At 39.5% G+C, this 21,977-nt stretch overlaps 1 pseudogene; it reads right to left on the bottom strand.

Moving 5' to 3' along the window:
- Positions 1–1,936: 1,936 nt before the first annotated feature.
- Positions 1,937–17,872, bottom strand: LOC106082787 (uncharacterized; annotated as a pseudogene).
- Between the last annotated feature and the right edge of the window lie 4,105 nt (positions 17,873–21,977).

Below are 21,977 nucleotides of genomic sequence, written 5' to 3'. Positions count from 1 at the left end.
TAGAACACTGGAGACTATTCTAGATATCCGACCCATTGACATACAGATGAAGTGTGAGGCAGCCACTGCGGCTATGAGACTTGAGGCGATGGGAGAATGGATTGAGGATGAGGAGCAGCTCATACCATCGCGGTATAATCGAGGCGACGATAGGAGACCTGAAAGGAAGGGAAGAGGTTTCGGATCGGATACCTGAGATGAACCTTGAAGTCGAGTGCGAGGCACTGCTGCCCTCGGCACAGTCTTGGATCGACGGAACCCTAGTATTGCCATCTGGAAGATAATGATACACGGATGGATCAAAGCTAGAAGACAGAGTTGGCCTGGGGGTCTACATTGAGAATCCAGGGACTGAAATCTGTTTTAGACTGCCTGACCATAATACGGTCCTACAGGCGCAGATCCGGCGATCACGGATTGCGTGAAGTGGTGTGGTGCTAACGCGAGGACGTCAAATGTGAACCTGTTTTAGGGACAGTAAAATTGCCATAGGGGCAATAACAACCAGTACGGTAAGGTCACGAGCAGTCTTGCAGTGTAAGAAGGAGATTAACACCTTCTCTGAGGATGGCAAAATCCGCATCGTTTGGGTGCCGGGCCATAACGGAGTAAGGGGAAATGAAAGGGTAGATGATTTGGCGGTGAAGGCAGAGGACTTCCGTCAATAAACTTGGTTAACCCGAAGCCTCTCGGGTCGACGCAGATCATGTTAAGGGAGTGGGCGACGAATGCGCACGCAAAATTGTGAAACAGCGAAACGGTCGGTAAGACGGCAAATATTCTGTGGAGGGGATCCAGATCGTGAGAAGAAGAGGCTATTACTGAAAGGAAGCCAGAAGCAGGTCAGTATAGCTATTAATATCATAACGGAACACATAGGACTAAAATTACTCCTTATGTAAAATCGGTGCGGCAAGTGATAGCATGGGTAGGGCATGTGGGGATGATGATGAGTCTGTGCGGCATTTCCTATGTCATTGCCCGGCTTTCGCGGCTAACAGACACCGGTACTTAAGTGCGGACACGGTACCAGCATGAACCAACTTAGGGGATTGGTATGGGAAAAATTAAGCAGATTGTAAGTAGCAAGGAATTCCTAACTTCAAAACAAAAATTCCTTTTCGGAGTTACTTATAAGTTTTTAGAGCGCACAACAAGGCGAATATTTGCTTAGGTGTATGTCTGTAGTGGCATTGGGCAGATTAATATCAGCACTCAAGAGGTAAGGTTAAGTTAGGTTGAAAAGGCCTAACCTAACCTTATCTCTTGAGCCTCTGGGGGCCAAGTATGGCCCCAATCGGTTCATAACTTTTAATAGCTCCAATAGCATAGCAATTCCTATCCATTATCCTTTGTTTGCCTATAAAGAGATATCGGTCAAAGAATTTGACAAATGCGATCCATGGTTAGGTTGAAAAAAAGGGTGCGGTTATTAATCCGCCCTATGCCACTATGGACATACTCCTAAACCTGTATTTAGCTTGTTGTGCTAACCGGTACTTTAAGCCAAATTGCAGCTCTGACTATGTTTATTTCTTGCGGTCTGGGATATCGGTCATGGTGTCAAGGATAACACTGTGTCTTTAGCCGATGTTTGACCAAAGGGATACCTCACAACAGTGGTCGCAGCAAATTGTTTATCTACAATGGGAAGAGACGTCAAGTTTAGCATTACATGCAGTGCATCTGATGGTGTCGTTCTCAGGTCGGCCGAAATGAACAAGCAAGACATCCTTTGCCTTTGGATCCGGCTGAGTATTAAGTAGTAGGTAGATTTTTGCAACGCCTTCCTCTGGACCTCAACACCATAAAGCAATGAAGTATGCAATGTACACTTCATAGTACGAGGGTTGCTTTTTATATTTCGGGATTAGAGAACACAAAAACAAATATTAATCATCGAAAATCGCTTTATTGTTTTTCAAATAATTCCCCATTAAGTGCTACGCGCAGCCTCAGGACACAAATGGCAGCCACTTTCACGTTCTTCGTGTTGTTCCTGTTTGGTGGGTAGGCGGGTCACGGACATGTGATAGGCCAAGGAAAACTGTGACTGGTATTGGGGTATGCGTTGCAGGGAACCGGAAAAGAAGATATCATCACGATACATGGGACGGGTGCTTGGGAACCCATATTGCTGCGACTGCCAATGTTCAGGGCGCGTTTGCCGAAAACTGTGTAAAGACGGGCTTGAACAATGGTGGGCTTGGCTTCGGTAACCAACAAGTTCTCATTCTCAGTTTCTTCTTCGTTTTCACCCACTGTGGTGAGCTCCTTGTGGAGGTTGAAGGTCAACTGTGATGGTTCACCATTGGGTGTGGGGGGCTGCGATTTGCGTAGACTCTTCATTTCAGTAGGTTTGTTCGAAGCTCCTGACAGGCGACGCTCCAAATTAGCCCCCTTGAATACTTCGGCAGCTGTGGGATAATGATACTCTGGCGACGAACCCATATACTTATTGTGTGCCGAATTAGGCATGGAGTAGGCAGAACGACCCTCGGGCAAAAGGCTTGCTAAAAGCTTGGGTGGTAAAATGTGGCTTTGGCGCCACAGTATTGCCATGGCCACTTATCTTCTTGTTATCCTCTTCGACATTACCATTCTCAGTGACAGCCAGAGTCAGTGGCTGAATGGGTCTGAAAGCAATGCCAATGATGACCACATCTTGAACCTGCAACATGCGTCGCCAGCCATACTCTTTCAGCAAGAAATCGGACGAGGGAGCAAAGACAAAAGTGCCCACACCAGAACCGCACATAGCTATGCCGGTGACCAGATCTCTCCACTTTTCAAAATAGAAACCAATGATTACCACAGCCGGAATAAAAATCATACAGAATCCAATGCCTCCCAGTATGCCATAGACTAACATCGACATTTCTATGCTGTTCAAAAAACAGGAGCAGACAAAACACAGCTATAGTTATCGGCCGGAAGCCAAAACGATTGACCATTGCACTTACAAATGGACCAGCCATTAGATAACAGCCACTGAGCAGCGAGGACACAAAGGATACATAGAATTTGGTCGCACCGAATTCTTAAATTGTGCGAATTCGCACAAAATTGTGCACGATTAAATTCCATTTTTTGGGCGAGATGAATCTTTTAAGTTACTGTAAACAACACAAATAGCGCTCGAATGTCAAAACGTTGTGAGTACGTATAACCTCAAAAATGTCAAGCTTTACAAAAGAGCTTTCAGTTGGCAGATTGCAACACAAGGGTTGTCTAATCCCGAAATATAAAAGGCAACCCTCGTATAGTATAGAACCAGTGCAAGAAACGCGGGTTAAGCCTTCAACTTTTGCCAATGGCACATGTCTAGACAGTTTTCGATTTTTTCATCCATGATTGAAGATGGGTAAACCAATTTCCTAATTTTAGAACAATGATTTGGCTTTGGGATTTTACAAAACCAAACTTATGGAATTTCTCCAATTACTTTCGATCCTGGACTGTAGTGTTAGGTCCCAATCATTTGTCCGTTTTTGGATGAAACCCATTGCAGCTATCTATCTTTGGTGGCAGTTTAAGTCCAAGTATTTTATTACCTGTATTATTATCTGTGTGATATCTGCCCGAAACCCCGACATTTCAGCTTTGTCAATTATTATATCCTCCACCATATGAAGGGGATATACTTATTTCGTCATTCTGTTTGTAACTCCTCGATATATTCGTCTAAGACCCCATAAAGTATAGATATTCATGATCGTCATGACATTTTAAGTCGCACTAGACATGTCCGACCCTCTGTCCGTCCGTCCGTCTGTCTGTCGAAGGCACGCTAACTTTCGAAGGAGTAACGCAAGCCCCTTGAAATGTTGCACAAATACTTCTTATTAGTCTAGGTCGGTTGGGATTGCAAATGGGCTTTATCGGTCCATGTTTTGATATAGCTCCCATATAAACTGATCTTGGATCTTGACTTCTTGAGCCGCTAGAGGGCACAATTCTTATTCGATTTTGGCCGAAATTTTGCATGAGGTGTTTTATTATGACTTCCAACAACTGAGTTAAGAATGGTTGAAATCGGTCCATAACCTGATATAGCTGCCATATAAACCGATCTGGGGTCTTGACTTCTTGAGCCTCTAGAGGACTGAAAATTTTGATTGAGATGTTTTGTTATGACTTTCAACAACTGTGCTAGGTATGGTTCAAATCGGTCCAAAACCGGATATAGCTGCCTTATTAACCGATCTGGGATCTTGACTTCTTGGGACTCTAGAGGGCGCAATTATTATCCGATTTGTCTGAGATTTTGTACAACGGCTTCTCCCATGACCTTCGACATACGTGTCCAATATGGTCTTAATAGGTTTAATACAGCTCCTTGATAAACCGATCTTCCGTATTTTACTTCTTCAGCCCCTAAAGGGTGTATATTTGGCTGACATTTTACACAATGACTTCTACTATGGTCTTCAATATTCAATTCAATTATGGTCCGAAATTAACCATAACTTGATATTGTTCTAATAACATAGCATTCTTTTCTTTCATCCTTTGTTTGCCTAAAAAGAGATACCGGGAAAAAAGCTCGACAAATGCGACTCAAGGTGGAGGGTATATACGATTCGGCCCAGCCGAACTTAGCACGCTTTTACTTGTTTTTACGCCTTAAATGTGTCTTTTTGTGTCACTTCGTTCGGATTCGGTAGTTAATGGATGGCGGTTTATCTTTGAACTAAAATTCGAAATGGACGTCACTTATTGCTTTAAGAAGTGTGATGTCCGTGGTTTAGTGTTTACTTGACTTATAATTTGTTTTGTGCTAAAATGTTTTTTAATGTTGAGAAAAGTTACACCTCAATATACATAATTCCGTTAAATAAACTTTTGTTTTAGATTTTATTTTTTTTTTTAATTAAAACTTTGTTCTACAAACAATCTACATAATTGTAATAACTATCACATTATCACTATAATTTTTACAAATTGTGGTTTCTTTTTTAAATCGTATCCTCCTTGTCAAAAACGCATTAACTCTGAGACTCATTTCATTCCATCATTGAGGAGTTAATTATTTTGATTGGTCATTCAAATTTGACAAACCTTAATATTAATGATCTCAAGTTTCTTCTTTTCAGTTATTTGGGATGTATTCAGAAAATAAAACAATGAAACTCAACTCCCACAATTTCAACAATTAAAAGCTATTTGAAGTGAGAACATAAACCTCAGTCTTCTGCTAACTTCTGCTAAAGTTTAATTAAAATTCACAATACCAGCAACAACAACAACAACAACAATTATTTAGCATATAACTCTACAAGTACTTAGATTTGGTTTTTTTTGTATCTCCTACAAATGATCAGTCGAATTATGGCGTTAATTTACTTTTCTTATCATTATAATAAATTATATGACTCTTCTTTGGCTCCGCCTTCTCTTCCCTCTCATTACCATGCTACAGTTGCTAATTTGCTTAGATCATTAAGATTAGAACAAATGAAAATAATAATGAAAGCAGCAGATGTATGGCTGGCCCAAAGAAGCTCAAAAAGAGTTAGAACACCTTAACGGTCATAAAAATGAAGGTACTCTCACAAAATATGTTAATGTGAAAAAAACGAATGAAACAGTGAACGATGCCAAATGATGAAGGTAGCAAGTCAGGGACGTAGCAAGAGGGGATTTTAAGGGGAAGAGCTTATAAAGTGTTTCTATGGCTTAAATAGAAAGAATATGGATACCGATTTCTATAATTTCGCTGTTAAAAAATGGATTATAATTACAAAAAGTTATACAAATTTTGGCAAAAATTTCCTTTGAAAATCAAATTCCGATAACAATCTTACACTTAGGGAAATTTGTAAGTAAAAACAGCAAAAAATGTTTGCTGTAACAGCAGAAAAACGGGACAGCAGTAATTTTTTGCTAAAATAGCAAACATTTTCTGCTGTATAATATAATAAAGACATGAAAATTTTGTGTGTTTCATCTCTTCTTTTAATTTTAGAGGCACAGAGCGAAAAAATTTTTCTATTTTTTACTATTTGATCAAAATCATACAAAGGCTTTTAAACAAAAAATGTACGCCCAAAGTTGGGAAAAATTTATATATTATGTAGCAAGTGCTTCAATTGTTTTGTAGTAATTCAAAAATATTGTTTGGTTTCATTCAAATGATAAAAAATTTTAATTTAATATCAGCAGACAGTGTTTGCTGATACCAGCAGACTTAGTTCTGTGGGTCTATGAATACTAAATTACTGAATTCTCTGAATGAAATCGCAACTGTCGAAAGAAGCAAAGTAATTTTTGGAATTGAAGGTTTCCTTGAAGAAACTAAGAGGTAATGTCCTGTTCGCTTTTTGCTCACTCGCAAATTTTGCCCATGAACATTCCACTAAGGAACAGGGACAAACTTCTCACATATCAATGAGTGCAGTCCAATTCAAGTTTAAGCTCAATGATAGGGGGCCTCTTTTTTAAAGCCAAGTTCGAATGGCGTGCCGGTAGTGCGATATATCTTTGGAGATAAGTTTTACATGGGATAGTACCTCACAAATGTTGGCATGTTTACCATGTTTGGATATTGGTACCATATTGGCCGATCTGTATTTTATGGATCTTAAACACAGAAAAATCGCAGTTATTACCGGATTTCCTTGAAATTTAAAACGGTGAGTTAAAGAAGGGTTCTCCTTGTCCGAACTGAATGTGGTGCATATCGGCTCATATTTATATGGGTATATAGTATCTAGTAACAGTTAAATAGAATGATAAATATATTCTAGGTTGTAGGTATCCAAAATTTGACCTGGTCGAACTAAATGACATAAAACTTGTTTCTTTTTCCGACTTTGCTTTCCTTGGATAAGATCCTGCTTAGACCTAACAATGAGGTGGAAAGTTGACTTGTTCTTCCCAAAGTAGTTGAAAGCGGGGGCCTTTTTTCTGCAGCTTCTCTGGGTTTCAATTTTAGGAATATACGTAGTTTCCTTAGGAACATTCCGTTCTTTCGACAAATTGCCCCGTTTGTACATATTCTTCAGTTTTCTATGTTGTGAGACTTGCTTCCGTTATCATATTCTTAAAAGTGATACCTTCGATGACTGATTATGCCCCACTGGTACTCAGTTTTTTCCTGCACTTTAAAAATGTTTTCTTTATTCCTTCCTTTGTAGGTTTTTTTCTGTACAAGTTTAGGTGTAGGTTTAGGTTCAGTGGGCATCCCAGTTTAGCTCTAGTGTCCATTTACGACACCTGCAATATTGCTCAGTATCCTATTATCCAAATAGGTGATAAAAAGCCTTACCAGATGTATTGAATTTGCACTGGCATAATTGAGTGCTGTACATACTCGTAGAAAGACAAAATTCAGAGATTGATCTTCATCATAATTACAGAATCGACAAGATTTGCACCACATTATAAGCGAAGATGAGAAAATTCGGCATGATGATGATGATGAAGGAAAAGAAAAAGGTCTCCGAGAAATTCGTGATAGGGATTTTAGGACAAATTTTCTCAACAGGAATGATTAGGCGGTGAATTCTGTGTTTGCCGGTCGATGAGATATGGATCTTCACTTATGTCTCTAAGAATAAGTTGGTAACAGGACTGGGGGTCTTCGCCGATTCACTTGATGTCAACAAGTTACTGTGACACTTAAATGGAAAACTTTAACCTGACATCGGTCGGAAAAACTGCTTGATTTTGGCAAGAGATTAGAGAGTACTTCAGAATCTTTCTCTCAAACACTTCAAAGCCTCGTCTGTTTTCACAAGAAAATAAGCCTAGGAACCATATAACAAGCATAGTAGTATTGGTGTCTTTAATAACGTAACACTCGTCTGTCGGGAGGTAGCCTTGTTTCTAAACTGCTTCCAAAGTAGCAGCTGTTTGCCCATATTTTTCTTCGTTTTATTTTAAATTTGGTGCCGTATCGTTTACGCCGTTAGATAAAGTCGCAGGCTCTCTCAAAGTTGTGGTTTCCAACTTTCTCCATTTTCTTTATCTGCTCGGATGCACAAGACGCTGTAGAAGTTGATACCACCTACTTTTTCTTATCTCCCTTTACTGGCAGAACCACTTTCAGTCATTCTCATTCGATAACACTCAAAGACTTACGTTGACCGCCATATGATAGGAAGCATAGTTTTAGTACCCTCCCCCAAGGGAAAGGTTTGTTTTGGTAAAATTTTTCAAGGGAAATGTTAATTTTAGTACCTTTTACCAAAGGAAAGAGTAGTTTTAGTACCACTTTCCAAGGGAAAGGTTAGTTTCATTACCCTTTTCCAAGGGAAAAGTTAGTTTTAATACCCTTTTCCAAGGAAAAGGGTAACTTTAGTACCCTTTTCCAAGGGAAAGTGTAGTTTTACTATCCTTTTCCAAATAAAAGGGGATTTTTAGTACTATTTTCCAAAGGAAAGGGTAGTTTTATTGCTCCATTCTAAGGAGACGGGTAGTTTTAGTACCCTTTTCCAAGGAAAGGGTAGTTTTGTTACCCTTTTCCAAGGGAAAGGGTAGTTTTAGTACCCTTTTCCAAGGGAGAGGGTAGTTTTGTTACCCTTTTCCAAGGGAAAGGGTAGTTTTAGTACCCTTTTCCAAGCGTGAGGGTAATTTTGTTACCCTTTTTCAAAGGAAAGGGTAGTTTTAGTACCCTTTTCCACTGGAGAGGGTAGTTTTGGTACAATTTTCCAAGGGAAAGGGTAGTTTTAGTACCCTTTTCCAATAGAAAGGGTAGTTTTAGAACAATTTTCCAAGAAAAAGGGAAGTTTGGCACCCTTTTCCAAGGAAAAATGTGGTTTTAATACCCTTTTCCAAGAGAAAGGGTATTTTTAGTACCCTTTTCCAAGGGAAAGGTTAGATGTAGAACCCTTTTCCAATGGAAAGGGTAGTTTTAGTACCCTCTTCCAATGGAAAGGGTAGTTTCAGTACACTCTTCCAATGAAAATAGTAGTTTCATAACCCTTTTTCAAAGGAAAGGGTAGTTTTAGTACCGTTTTCCAAGTTTTAGACTTTCCAAGGCAACGGGGTAGTTTTACTACCCTTTTCCATAACAAAGGGTAGTTTAGTACCCTTTTCCACGAGAACAGGTAGTTTGAATATTCTTTTTCTAGAGAAAGGGTAGTTTTAGGAGTAGGAGTAGTACCCTTTTCCAGGGGAAAGGGTAGTTTTACTACTCTTTTCCAGGAGAAAGGGTAGTTTTAGCACCCTTTTCCAAGGAAAAGTGTAGTTTGAGTACCCTTTTCCAAGGGAAAGTGTAGTTTTAGTACCATTTTCCGACGAAAAGGGTAGTTTTAGTACCCTCTTCCAAGGGAAAGGCTAGATTTAATACCCTCTTCCAAGGTAAAGGACAGTTTTAGTACCGTTTTCCTAGGGAAAGGCTAGTTTTAGTACCCTTTTCCACGAGAAAGGGTAGATTAAGTGCACTTTTCGAAGGAAAGGGGTAGTTTAAGTACCTTTTTCCAAGGCAAAGGGGTAGTTTTAGTACCCTGTCCAAGGGAAAGGGTAGTTTTGATATCCTTTTCCAAGGGAAAGGGTATGTTTACTACCTTTTTCCATGGCAAAGGGGTAGTTTTAGTACCCTCTTCCAAGGGAAAGGGTCGTTTTAGTTTCCTTTTCCAAGGGAAAGGGTGGTTTTACTACCCTTTTCCAAGGGAACGTGTAGTTTTAATATGCTTTTCCAAGGGAAAGGGTAGTTTTAGCGCAATTTTTCAAGGAAAAGGGTAGTTTAACCACCTTTTTCTAAGGGAATGGCGTGTTTAAGTACCGTTTTCCAAGGGAAAGACTGGTTTTAGTACACTTTCCCTAGGGAAAGGGTAGTTTAAGAAAATTTTTCCAATGGTGTAATCGAGGCGATGATAGGAAACCTAGATGGAATGGAAAAGGTTTACCTGAGACAACACTTGAGGTCTAGTACAACCTTGGTCTTATATTGACAGAACTCTGGTATTCCAATTTGGAATATCATGCTATACAGATGGACCAAAATTACATTGAGGACGCAGGGACTGAGATCTGTTCCCGACTGGCTGACCATAATATGGTCCTGCATGCGGACTTCGTGAGGTAGTTTAGTTTTAGCGCGAGGACGTCGAGTGTGAACATCATTACGGACAGGGCTATAACAACCACGTTTAAGCCTACTCTGAGGGTGATACGATCCTCATCGTTTGGTTGCCTGTCCATAGTAGGGTAAGGTGGTGAAAGGGTAAATGATTTGGCAGTAAAGGCCAGAGAAATGCCGTCTATAAACTTTTGTGTAAAATACGGAAAACCTGATTTCGAGGAGCCGTCCACTGGCAACTGAACAACGTAATTAGTATACCCCCATACTAAGGTGGAGGGAATAAAAATAAATCGTTGTTAATATGTGTTTTTCGTATAGACTGAAAAGCAGCTGAAGCGATTTACTTAAAACTTTCACAGTAGATGTGAAAAGGCGGACCCTTCCCTTTATCCTAAATTACAAAAACACCAAATATCAGAGATGGGCGCAGTGGTTTATTCGATATTTGGTTTGCAATGTTATGGTGACACGAGTTTGTTAAATGAAATTTTGGATCAAGCGACAGGGGGAACGTCCTATACCAAGCCATGTTTACAGATATTGACAATATGGGTATCAAATGAAAGGTATTTAGAAGTAGAGCACGAATCTGATAAATCTGACCATTTGTTGGGGGGCCAAACAAACCCCCCTCTCAAATTAGCATGCGAACCTATTTGTACTTTGTGGATCCCAAATGTGGGTGGAGTCTAGAGTATGAATATGATAAAAAGACATCTGGGGGCCAACTTACCCACAAGCAAACGTATATGCCCATCAGATGCTTCTAGATGTCCAACTTATTTCAGGTTTATCACACCAAAGACGTTCTTACTTCAGTAGTAACCGAAGATATCCTTAAATGAGCCGTTGCTAAAAACACTTTCATATAGACAATTAAAGGGAACCCCGCTTTGGCCAGCTTCTCATCTAATTTTTATTCCCCACTATGTGAAAAGGCGGACCCTTCCCTTTATCCTAAATTACAAAAACACCAAATATCAGAGATGGGCGCAGTGGTTTATTCGATATTTGGTTTGCAATGTTATGGTGACACGAGTTTGTTAAATGAAATTTTGGATCAAGCGACAGGGGGAACGTCCTATACCAAGCCATGTTTACAGATATTGACAATATGGGTATCAAATGAAAGGTATTTAGAAGTAGAGCACGAATCTGATAAATCTGACCATTTGTTGGGGGGCCAAACAAACCCCCCTCTCAAATTAGCATGCGAACCTATTTGTACTTTGTGGATCCCAAATGTGGGTGGAGTCTAGAGTATGAATATGATAAAAAGACATCTGGGGGCCAACTTACCCACAAGCAAACGTATATGCCCATCAGATGCTTCTAGATGTCCAACTTATTTCAGGTTTATCACACCAAAGACGTTCTTACTTCAGTAGTAACCGAAGATATCCTTAAATGAGCCGTTGCTAAAAACACTTTCATATAGACAATTAAAGGGAACCCCGCTTTGGCCAGCTTCTCATCTAATTTTTATTCCCCACTAGTAATCGATGTTCAGTAGTCCATTTTTATTATTCATTTTTTTTTTTGTAAAATTTTTGTTTCAACCCCCTCCCCTAAAAATTCACTTCCACGCTCCCATTAGCAGGTAGTAGCCCTCATTTATTAATAAAGTGCGTCTTCTATTTAATATTCTTCTTCTGCTGAGCTGTCTTCAAAATAAAAACCTAAAAACACAAGTGTCCTCTTCGCTGCAGAAGAAAAAATGAGGGCTTTTCTTACGATTTTCCGGGGCTCTTAGCCAGTCGAAAGGAGAAAAATAGCCAAACGAAGGTATTATTATGGCATTTAGCGGTTTTAAATGATGATGGTCGACAGCATGGTGGGACGCTTGACTGGCTAGAAGCTAGCCCGCTTGGATTTGGATGACAAGACTAAGACAAGTGGAAAACCACGACTCGTCAACAAGAACAACAACAACAACAGCAAACATGGTGGACGACCACAAAACAATAATGAAACAGAAATCATCTTGAGCTGAAACAAAAAATTAATCATTCACACTGAAGGCCCGCCGCCGACGCCTTCGCAAAACCAGCACTCAAAAACGCAGAAAACCAAGAAAAAGGCAGCCACCGCGACATCAACACACAAATTAATGGAATGAAATGAATGAAAAACCCCATAAAATTATTCACATTTTGAGGGTATCACCATCATCATCATCATCATCACCATCGAATACATCACAGAGTCCACTGACTTTTAAGTACAGCGAGCTTTGTAATGAAATGTTGCAAGTTTTTTTCTTTTATACAAATGAGGTTTTTTTATTTTATTTGGGTTTCGATGGAGGTGGTTGGCCACTGTTGAAGTGTATGATCAAAGTGATCATTCTATGGTCTCAAATGTAGCTGCTGATGGCTATGGCTATGGCTGTGGCTATGCTGATGAAGGTCTTTTTGGGCCCCCTCTCTCTCAGACCGAAAGCTTTTTTTCAGCTCGTTTCCAACTAATTAACATACAAATTTTGCAGCTCTTTGAGCTTAGCAGCTTAGTGGCCAAATATGCAGAATAGAATAAAAATTGTATTACCTACCATTCATCTCCCAGCACAGCGGTGGTGGTGGTGGTGGTTGTGTTGGCGGCGGCTGGGGACTACTGTGAACGGCATAACGACTTATAGGTCAAATACCCTTTGTTTCTCCATTGTTAATGTATATGGACATGGTGTATGTGGCTTTGGATATTCGTTGCTATTGTGTAAAAAAAAAAATTCTGAATGACTGCAAATGTTTTTCGTTCAGAATAAACCAAAAACCACCAATAAGTGTTGTTAGACGCGAGGTTGGGAAGAAGGGGGGAGGGGAGTGAAGAACAATCAACGAATGACTTGGAAAATATTTAGCCATGCCTCATATATAATAGAAAGTTGCTTTTAGAAAACTGAAATTTTCATTTGAATTTATGGCCATAATAATAAATGTTTTGTTTGATGGACCACTGCATAATGCCATATCGCATAGCAGCGGATCATTTGTCTTTCAAAAATTATTTATATATATTTTTTTTTAAATATGAATCATTAATATTCTTTAGAACAAGGTAAAAACTACTTTGTCAGAGGAGGCGACATGTATGATCATTGAGATTACCGCATTTGCAAATGTTTCTGTGTTACTGCTAAATTCGGCCGGGCCAAATGTTATAAACCCTCCACCATGGATCGCATTTGTCAAGTTCTTTTTCCGATATCTCTTTATAGACAACCAAGGGATAATGCATAAAAATTTGAGCCATACTTCGCACAGTTGTTGGGGTTGTTGGGTGTCACATCAAAACATTAATGCAAATTTTCAGCCAAATCGGATAATAATTGCGCCCTCTAGCGGCTCAAAAAGTCAAGATCCCATATCGATTTATATGAGAGCTATATCAGATTATGAACCGATTTAGACCATACTTGACACAGTTATTGAAAGTCAAAATAAAACAGTTAATGCAAAATTTCAGCCAAATCAGATAATAATTGCGCCCTCTAGCGGCTCAAGACATGAAGAGCCCATATCGGTTTATATGGGAGCTATATCAGGTTGTCAACCGATTTAAACCATACTTGACAAAGTTATTGCTAGTCAAAATAAAACAGTTGGTGCAAAATTGTAGCCAAATCGGATAAGAATTGTGCCCTCTAGGGGCTCAAGATGTCAACATCCGATAATGGCTTATATGGGAGCTATATCAGGTTATGCACCGGTTTGAGCCATACCTCACACAGTTGTTGGCGGTCACATCAAAACACTTAATGCAAATTTTCAGCCTAATCGGATAATAACTGCGCCCTCTAGCGGCTCAAGAATTCAAGATCCCATATCGGTTTATATGGGAGCTATGTCAGGTTGTGAACCGATTTAGACCATACTTGACACAGTTGTTGTTAGTCAAAATAAAACAGTTGGTGCAACATTTTAGCCAAATCAGACGAGAATTGTGCCCTATAGGGGCTCAAGAAGTCAAGATCCGACATCGGTTGATATGGGAGCTATATCAGGTTATGCACCGATTTGAGCCGTACTAGGCATAGTTGTTGGCGGTCAAATCAAAACAGCAAACGCAAAATTTCAGCCAAATTGGGTAATAATTGCGCCCTCTAGCGGCTCAAGAAGTCAAGATCCGATATCGGTTTCTATGGGAGGTATATCAGGTTATGAACCGATTTAGACCATACTTCTCACAGTTGTTGGAAGTCAAAATAAAGCAGTTGGTGCAAAATTTGTGTTTGTTCCACAGAGATACGTAAGGAGGTTCGCCCTTGGACACAAGATTTTCCAGATTTTCCAAGAATTTGCACCGGTTTCTGATTGATTGGTCAGTTGGCCGAACCCTGCATTAACGGGAAAACTCGTTTCTTGTCCGAACAGTACGACTGTGGAATCGACATCCTGCAAAGGTCTTTCCCACTACTTACAAATGTGAAGAACAACACCACCTCTTTCCCCCCTTTCGAGTACTGACTTTCCATTCGCCAACGCAATGCACTGCATAAAGGGGGAAATCCCCTGTGTGTTGGTTAAAAAAGAAATTGTATATCCATGGTGATGGTGGGTTCACAAGATTCGGCCCGGTCAAAGTTAGCATGGTTTTTCTTATTGAAAATGCAAATTTTTTGCAATTTTTGCCCATGAGTATTCCACTAAGGAACAGGGGCAAACTTATCACATATTAATGAGTGCAGTCCTATTCAAGTTTAAGCTCAATGATAAGGGGCCTCCATTTTACGTCCGAGTCCGAACGGCGTTCCGCAGTGCGACGCCTCTTTGGAGAGAAGTTTTACATGGCATAGTACCTCACAAATGTTGGCAGCAATAGGAGGGGGAAACCACCGCTGAAAATTTTTTCTGATAGACTCGCCAGGATTCGAACCCAGGCATTCAGCGTCATAGGCGGACATGCTAACCTCTGCGCTACGAAGGTTCCACCGTTAATATTACATATTCTAATATTAAACGGTGGGACCTTTCTTTGTCTTGTCTAATAGCGCCTGAAATCCCATGTGACTCGCGTTGATCTCGTCAGTATTAGTCTCTTGTTCCGATTTCGGCCCGCCTCTTACCCCACTGTAGGGCACGCTAGCTTTACTTTCGTTTGGATGTCAGTAGTCCTTTCAAGCATATGGCCCTTTACCCCAAAAGTACTAACCAAAAATAAAAGTGGACCGATTGGGACAATATGGGATTCAAATAAAGGGTATTCAAGAGTAGAGTACGAATTTCATAATAAAAGTCGGGTCCAAGTACCGGGGGGGGGGGCCGCCCCAGCCCCAAAACCCCTTAAAATAGGTTTATCATGACAATATGGGACTCAAATGAAAGGTATTCGGGAGTAGATTACGAATATGGTCAGGAAGTAGGAATAGGCTGTATAATTTATTGATAACGGAAGGTGGCGGACCCTCCGCCATTTCCCCAAAAACACCACCCAAAATTAACAGTGGACCGATAAGAACAATATGGGTATCAAATGAAAAGTATGCGGGTGTCGATAACGAATCTGAGATACAAATTCATGTCGAAGTATAGGGGGTCACCCCACCCCCACAACAACGCCCAAAATAGGCACATTAGCCAATCACGGATATATGGGACTCGGTTTGTTCCGTATAGACTGAAAAACGGCAGAACCGATTTTCTCGAAATGTTCGCATATTGTGTAGGTTGGTGTGGAAGGAAATATAGGCTATATAATTTTTCGATATCGGAAGGGGGACGAACCCTCCCCCTTATGCCAAAAACACAACCCAAAATCAAAAGTGGACTGATCGGGATAATATTGGTATCAAATGACAGGTATTGGAGAGTAGAATACGAATAGGGTATAGAAATTTGATTCCAAGTACCCATTGGACTGCCCCAAACCCAAAACTTCCCCAAACAGACATGTTGGACGTTCATTTCAATATGGGGCTCAAATGAATGGTCTTCGAGAGTAGATTGCGAATCTGTCATACAAAATCAGATCGAAGTATAGTGGGTCACGCCACCTGGAAGGAAGCATAGGCTATATAATTTTTAGATATCGGGTGGAGGCGGACCCTTATCTCAATAAAACGCCACCCATATCTGAAAGTGGTCCGACGGCCACAATTAGGGTATCAAATGAAAGGTATTGGAGACCAAAAAACGAATATGGTATTAAAGTTTGGGTCCAAGTACCCAGCGGGCCCCTCTCCCCTACCCCAAAACTCCTCAAAACAGACATATATGAGAAGTTCATGTCAGTGGGGGATTCAAATAAAAAGTACTAGGCAGTAGATTACAAATATGGCATAAAACATTAGGTCCAAGTAATGGAAAGTAGCCCAACCCAAATATCCCCAAATGGGCATATTAGCCGACCATGGTTACATGGGACTCAAATGAAAGTTATAAGGGAGTAGATTACGAATATGACATGGGGTACGCCCTAAAAGCACCCCCTTAACTGAACGTCATTTCCGTTGGGAATAAAGGACGAATTTGAAATCTATTTTTAGTGCAAAGTGCCGATGACACCAGCACCAAAACACCCTCCAACGGGTTCATATTTACCGGCCATGGCAATATGGGGCTGAAATTAAAGGGATTTAGAAGTGCAGCATGAATTTGATATCCATATTTGAGTCGAAATGTCTGAGGTGCCATCCCTTACCTAATGAGAACATTACCCTTAGGAAGAACATTACCACCAGAAATTGAGAAGGGGGTAAATTCTCACACATCAATTAGTGTTTACTGACTCAAGTTTAAACTCAATGATAAGGGACCTTTTTTATAGTCCAGTCCGAACGGTGTCCGGCAGTGCGACACCTCTTTGAGGAAAATTTTTTAAATGACTATGCATGGCATTGCACGTCGCAAATGCCGCCAACATTAACAGGGGATAAACACCGCTTTGTCCGATGTTTCCGCCAGGATTCAAACGCGCTCAGCATCATAGACTACAATAGCACGAATTCGATATTCGCATTTTGGGCGAAGTGTCCTCTTTCTAAAATGATATTAGAGAGTTAAAGAAGGCGCAGCGAAGCGGGCCCGGTTCGGTTATGTCATAAAAACCGATCTTCCGATGGTTGGGGAAGTAATATGGCAGTTCGTTTAAAGTGGCTGTGTGAAATCGGGATAATTTAAACAATTTTACTCCATTATTGGGGGCTTTCGCAGCACAGAATACAGCCTTGGATCCATGGTATAAAGGATGAGGCTAATACAAAGGAAATGGATATTCTAACTCTATCCAGAAATTTTCCAAACTAAGTAAATACCTAGGCCTTTGAACTTCTTATGTGAGACGAGTACTTGGAGTATTTGAAAAGCAAATTTTTTAATCGCTATTGCAAGAGTATAACAAATTAACTGGAAATATTTTACTGAGCAATATTTGTTCTCCCTAATTTGAGTGGATTTATATTTTCCTCATTGGAGGCTTTTGTTTCGCATTCAACGCACTCGTGGCTTTCTATTGATTGTAATAATGGATATTGTTGTTTATTAATATGCATTCAATATAGACATTTGTGAGACAATTATACACTTAACAGGTAATCATAAAGTTCAATTTGTTAATTGTTTGCTTTTTCATACCCCTTATAACTGGAGTTTGTCACTTCATATGTAAAAACCTTTTCAACTGCATTACATTTTCTATATGAAGCTTAGCTTCAATTATGATTGCAATGCAATACCAAATAAAACAAAAAAAAAAAAACAAACAAAAACTAGTAATAATAGCAAATTATATATTGCACTCAATCAACATAAAGAGTTGGCTTTTCGCAATCAATGGCATTACCAACAACAACAAATAAAGACCGAGTCTGACTTGCCAGTCGTCGATCAAAGTGGTGCTGCACATAATCGCTTACTTGCAGTCATACATTGTTGGTTGAATTTGAAATTTTAGTTTCAGTGTTTTTGTTTGTTAAAAATTTTAATTTAGTTCTTTGTTAGTTTTCTAAATACAGTCCGTCCATTAGTCAGTCCCCCCCCCCCCTCCCCTTCACATGCATACAGTCTTAATTCCATATCCATTTAAATAACCTCTAATGTACGAGCATGTGCTACTATGGTATCGCAGATACAGTTTGTTGTGTGTGTGTGAGCGTGTGTATGATTTTTTATAAAATTCTTTTGTTTTCAAAATGAACTCGTCCGTAACGTTTTTTCTATGGCGTAATATAATTTTGTGAGTTTTGTTTATTTTTTGTGATTTTACGTTTTTCACTTTTCTGAGTGCGTGTGTGTGTGTGTTTGTGTTCTTTGGGTTTTAAATACAAATCAAAAGTTACTCTTGGGCCACCAGTTCTCAATGTAGATCGTTATTTGGCATTATTTTTACAGTTCTCTTTCGCACGGCATGGCTGTGTGATGATGTGAACTCTGGCGGTGTTTTAAGCTCGACTTTAGACCTCACTGGAGAAAGAGAGTGAAAATTTAAATTAGCGAAAATGTATGAAGGTTTACTGCATCAAGCGGTCGTTGATCGTTTTACACACACACACACACGCACACATGTAAGTCCTCCATTTAGCACAGTGGGGAACTGCAGACTTTTTCAACAACACTTAAAAACAATAAAAAAATAAAACAAAAATAACAATAAATAATAAAAAGTAAAATAAATTAAATTTAAATAAAATACAAAAGAAACTAACGTTTAACATAAAAAAAAACAAAATGAAATAAAATAAAAGAAAAATATAGACGAAAATAAAAAGATAATATAACATAAAACAAAATAAATTAAAACACGAGTAAAAAGAAAGAAAATAAAATATATAAAAGAAAATTATTTGGTTTTGATTTAATTGTTTGTTTGTTCCGCGAAGACTTAAAAACCGCTGAAGCGATATTCATGAAATTCTCACAGATGGTGCAGAATGTATCCTGGTTAATTTTTTGACATCTGAAGGAGGCGGCGGACCCTCCCCCTTATCCCAATTTTCAAGAAAGCCAGATATTGGAGATAGTTGATGCGATTCAAGGGGATCAAGATGGATCAGGGTATGAATACGGAGGTGTGGACGCAGACACAACGAAGATAATATGGATAATCATGGATTCCACCTCGAAGTGGAGTCAATTACCTGAGGTGACACAGGGCGGGTTATTAACCGATATCGTTGATAACAACGGTTTATATGGTAGCTATATTAGATTATAGACCTATTCAGACCATATTCGGCACGTTTGTTGAAGGTCGAAGAAGAAGCCAAATCAGACCAGATCTGTAGCCTTTAGGGGCTGAACAAGTCCAACCGGTAGATCGGTTCACATTTCAGCTATATCTAAATATTAGCCCGTTTGCAATCCTAAACGACCCACATTAATAAATAATATTTGTGCAAAATTTAAAGCGCTTAGCTTTACTCCTTCAAGAGTTACAGTGCTTTCGGAAGACAGACGGACGGACATAGCTAGATCAACTTTAAATGCCATGACAATGAACTAGTAAAAGCGTGCTAAGTTCGGTAGGCCGAATCTTGGGAATCCACCACCATGGATTCTGCAAAAAATTTATACAAAATAAATTTAGTTGAAGGGCATATTTTTTAGCTTTAACTTTAAAGCTTCTAGGAAACGAACAAGGATGACCGTGAGACGTCTTTATTTATCTGCTATATCAGGTTATAAACTGATTTGGACCGTATTTGGCAGAGTTGTTGAAAGTCGCAAAAAAACACTACATGCTCAATTTTAGCCAAATCGGACAAAAATTCCGGCTTGTAAGGGATCAAGAAGTCAAATCGAGAGATTGGGAGCTATATCCGGTTAAAGACCGATTGGACCGTACTTGGCACAGTTGTTGGACGTTGTAACAGAACTCTACATTCAAAATTTTAGCCAAATCGGACAAACATTGCTGCTTGTAAGGGCTCAAGAAATCAAATCGGTAGAACGGTTTATATGGGGTCTATTGACCTATTTGGAACGTACTAAGCAGAGTTGATGGAAGTCATAGCAGAACACTACACGCAGAATTGAACGAATGTTGCGGCTTGTAAGGGCTCAAGAAGTCAAGACTGGAGATCGGTTTATATGGGGCCTATATCAGATTAATGACCGATTTAGACCGTACTTAGCACAGTTATTGGAAGTCATAACAGAACACCGCATGCAAAATTTCGGCCAAATCGGGCAATAATTGCAGCTTGTAAGGGCTCAAGAAGTCGAATCGGGAGATGGGTTTATATGGGAGCTATATCAGATTATCGACCGATTTGGACCGTACTAAGAACAGTTAAGGGAAGTCATAACAGAACACCGCATGCAGAATTTCCGCCAAATCGGGCAAAAATTGCGGCTCAGTGTAATCGGGAGAACGGTTTATATGGGAGCTATATCTAAATCTGAACCGATATGGCCCATTTACAATCTCGAACGACCTACATCGATATTAGGTATCTGTGCAAAATTTCAAGTGGCTAGCTTTATGCATTCGAGCGATGAACGCCTGCGTTTAAATCCTGGCATTAGGAGAGAAAAGCCTCCGCTTAAGATTTTTTCTGATGGTCTCGCTAGGATTCGAACCCAGGCGTTCAGTGTCATAGGCGGACATGCTAACCTTTGCACTACGATGGCCTCCTTATTGTCCCGATCAGTCCACTTTTATTTTAGGGTAGTACTTTTGGGGTAAGGGGGAGGAACCACCCCCCTTCCGATACCGAAAAATTATATAGCTTATACTTCATTCCAGACCAACCTACCAATCTGTGAAAATTTCAAAGTAATCGGTTCAGCCGTTTTTGGGTCTATACGGAACAAACAAACAAACCGACAAACAAACACAAATACAATTTTATATGCAAAATTGCGTCAATTCGATTCTGTAGAATATTCAACTTATGTTTTTTTCATAAGTTTGATTTCATAAGAAATTTAAAATTTGATTTTAATATAATTTTTATTTATATGGGTATTCAATTATTTTTGCTATATTCCCCACATTACCGTCAGTGTGTTATTCGCTGGTGTCTGATATCAAAAAATTATCTCAATTTTGTTTTAAAATGTACAAATACAAGTTCAACATATGTTCTGATATGAAGTATATTTCTCGCTTCCAAGTACTCTTTACGATTTTATATTTAAATTAAGCATCGCACTTGTTTTCATGCCTTTGTTTCAAACATTTTCTAAAACTATTTTTTTTATCGATTATTATTTGTATATTAGAGAGCTTGCACAAATTATTTCAGTTGAAAAACAAGTAAAGCATACTAAGTTCGGCCGGGCCGAATCTTATATAGCCTCCACCATGGATCACATTTGTCCAAGGGCCAGCTATATCAGATTATGAACAAGTAAAAAGGCGCTAAGTTCGTCCGGGCCGACCTTTGGATACCCACCACCTCGGGTATATACATAAATCACCTTCCGTCAAAATCCGGTGAAAAATGCATACATTATGCCCCATAGCAGCTATATCGAAATATGTTCTAATTTGGACCAAATACTTTAAATACAAGTCACTGTTCAATTGTTGGTATTTTAAGTAGCTACTAAAAATAAACCGATCTGAACCCATATACGACACAGATGTCGAAAATCCTAACATAAGTCACTGTGTCAAATTTCAGTGAAATCGGATTAAAAATGCGCCTTTTATGGGACCACGACTTAAAGCCGACAGATCGGGCTATGTGGCAGCTATATCCAGATATGCAACGAATTGGGCCAAATTGAAGAAGAATGTCCAAGGTTCTAACACAACTCAGAGTCCCAAATTTCGGCAACATCGGATAATAAGTGTGCCTTTTATGGGCCTAAGACCCTAAATCGAGTGATCGGTCTATATGGCAGCTATATCCAAATCTAAACCGATCTGGGCTAAATTGAAAAAGGATTTCGAAAGGCCTAACACAACTCACTGTCCTAAATTTCAGCAAAATCGGATAATAACTGTGGCTTTTATGGGCCCAAAACCTTAAATCGGGAGATTGGTCTATATGGCAGCTATA

The sequence above is a fragment of the Stomoxys calcitrans genome, chromosome 2, assembly GCF_963082655.1.
Source record: "Stomoxys calcitrans chromosome 2, idStoCalc2.1, whole genome shotgun sequence".
NCBI classification, from domain to species: domain Eukaryota; kingdom Metazoa; phylum Arthropoda; class Insecta; order Diptera; family Muscidae; genus Stomoxys; species Stomoxys calcitrans.
The sequence above is the reverse complement of the archived record's forward strand: the minus strand, read 5'-3'. Positions and strand labels throughout refer to the sequence as shown.